This window comes from Lissotriton vulgaris, chromosome 3_1 (assembly GCF_964263255.1).
Source record: "Lissotriton vulgaris chromosome 3_1, aLisVul1.2, whole genome shotgun sequence".
In the NCBI taxonomy this organism is placed as follows: Eukaryota; Metazoa; Chordata; class Amphibia; order Caudata; family Salamandridae; genus Lissotriton; species Lissotriton vulgaris.
Window position 1 is genome coordinate 1,288,045,997 of NC_141689.1, and position 2,707 is coordinate 1,288,048,703.

The 2,707-nt window shown below is 41.8% G+C and overlaps 1 pseudogene; it reads left to right on the forward strand.

The window, feature by feature from the left end:
* The first annotated feature begins 444 nt into the window (after positions 1 to 444).
* On the forward strand, positions 445 to 2,454 carry LOC147727789 (uncharacterized; annotated as a pseudogene).
* Positions 2,455 to 2,707: the final 253 nt, after the last annotated feature.

The following is a 2,707-nucleotide window of genomic DNA, read 5'->3' on the forward strand; positions in this document are numbered from 1 at the left end:
TCCAACTGACAATTGTAAACCCTTTACCCCTTGTTCCTGTGCCATCTGACATCAAAAGACCATTAATGTCATCTCCCTCATTTTGGTTTCATTGGCTCTGAGCACCACACTCTGTGGTCAGACTTAAATCTGCCACCACATTTAACTCCGGTGCTATGATATTATCAACTGTCTTGTATAACTGAACACTTCGGGTCTCACCAAGTTTGGATTGACCGTCCTGGACAAGTCAGTCATTTGCATCCAGGAGTTTAGAGCATGGAATCAATTTTGAATCGGGATATCAAAATGTGGCCGATGAGAAGGTGTGTAGAGCCTGGTACTTTTATTGTCATATGGGACATTGATAAGGTGGCTATGAAAAAAAAATAAAAAAATGAGCGGTGGACGGCGGAGGACGCGAGGCTGACTGCATGAACGGTTCATGACTTTTTAGAGTGTGTTATGGAAATGAACCTGGGGGCAGACTCATCTCAGAATGTTGGACCTGATGAGCAAACACAAACCGAAAGCACTGAATTCCTGGTGCGTGAAGAGAATGTACCCTCTATATTTGATTCTAGCACTGTCCAGGATGATATGATTTCCATAACCAACCAATGCACAAATGACTGCAATGGCTCAGATGAACTGCATAAATTACAAGTAGAAATTACAAAAATCAACAGCAAGAAAGCACTTGGAGACCTAGTCCCTGAAATAATGGCTTGAGAAAACCAGCTTGAGGAAGGTTTTTCAACAGCAGGAGATGAGAATTCTAAGAAGGTGGTGGAGTTTCAATTGAGTGGTCTATACTCAGAGAATGGGTCCCAGAGGAATTTTGATTATGTTCTCACAGCTGTAACACACACTGCTCCAGGTTACGATGTTGTACCCATACAAATCAAAACGGAACCACTGTCATCTGAAGATTCTTCTTCTGACAGTGATTCAGACTCTGATTCTTCCTGTTCTTCATCGTCGTCCTCCTCTGAATCTACCTCCTTCTCATCTGTGTCCTTGTCTGCTCTATTATTGGATGGAGATGATGATGAGGACACACCAAGAAAGAATGGCAAGGGCTTTCCTGTCACACCCAAAGAAGTATTATATCTAAATGAGTTGCCTGCAGTTGATGATCTCAACATCACTTTACCTGAAAATGTTGGAATTAAGCCTTTTGGAATAGGTAGTAGCATTGTCGATCAGTTGGTAATCTTTGAATCTCGGTACAACCAGCCCGTGTTAAGTGAAGGCAGTGTAATTTTCAACGCAAACAGATCTTCAGCTGGAAAGATATTTGACATATTTGGACTGATCCCACGCCCCTCATACTTGTTGCAATTTAATTCCGAAGAGCACATTGCAGCACATGGAGTTAAAGAGGAGTATATAATGTATTTTGTCCCCAACTCTCAGGAATTCAGTAAATATTTAGAAACTGAGAAACTAAAGCAGCAGAAAGGGTCTGATGCGTCATGGACAAATGATGATGAGCCACCTCCTGATGTTTTAGATTTTAACGATGATGAAAAAGAAATGGAAGCTAATAAGCAACGGAAGGCAATACACGAAGGACGAAAGAAGACAAAGACTGAACAGAATGAAAGCAGAAATTCTGAAGTGAATAAAAAGAAAAATCCTCAACAGTGCCCTTCTTCACAAGTTCTACGCAACAGTCCTGGTTTTTCACAGAAGAAGTTTACTAATAAAGCACACCATGAATTTAGACAGCAGATCAGTTCATATCCCTCACACCAATACAGCAATCCAAAACTAGCTAGTTCAAGAGATTTTCCTTCAAACAAGTGGAACCAGAGACCCAATATGTGCCCACCGCATTATCGGCATAGGATTTACTGTAAAGCAAGAACAAAATACTTTGTTCAACCAGGAGTGTTACCCAGTTTGTGAAACAATGTGGCAAAGTTCCCCCCCTCCTATAAATACAAGCATGAGCTGGCCACAGCACAATGTGGCACATATTTATAACCAACCATTCTCAGTGCCTCCACCACCACCCCCTCCACCAAATTTAGCCCCAATGTCTGCAACAGAAAGCCCTTATCAACAATCCCATAGCCACCAATTCTCAACAATTCCTCCACAAACCCATCAACTTTTACACACACATCAATTCCCATCACTGCCCCCACCATCAACCACACCACTTCCATCTACTTCCACTTCCCACTCGTGTAACCCTTCATATTCATCCATGCCACTGTTCTTCTCATCAATGCCTCCACCACTATCTCCACATCATTCCCCACATTTGAAGAATCTTCCATTCTCAACAATGCTTTTACTGCCTCCACCACCTCCTTCTCCTCCTCCAAGTGAATTCAATTCATCCCCTCAATGTTAGTCTTAATGGAGCCTTTCCACAGAGACAGAAAAGTATGAAGAGTTAATTGCCTCTCCCAATGAAATATGTTTGGTTGATCTGCAGCTTTCATGTTAAACCGGTTATTCTTTCCCTCCTATTTAAAATAATCATTTGTAGGTAAAAAAATAAAATTATTTTAAGCTATAAAAAAAAAAGGTGGCTATAGAAAAAGCCAAGTGAGCGCACGCACACAGTGTTGTCGGCGGTCGGTAGGGAAGCTGCTCTGAGCAAAACAGTGGCGGCGTGTTGTGGATACTTAAAATTAACAATAACGCAATCGCCCCTGCAATTCTTCCTTGAGTTCCCTATCCAGTTGACCCTTCTAGTAGTCAACACCTG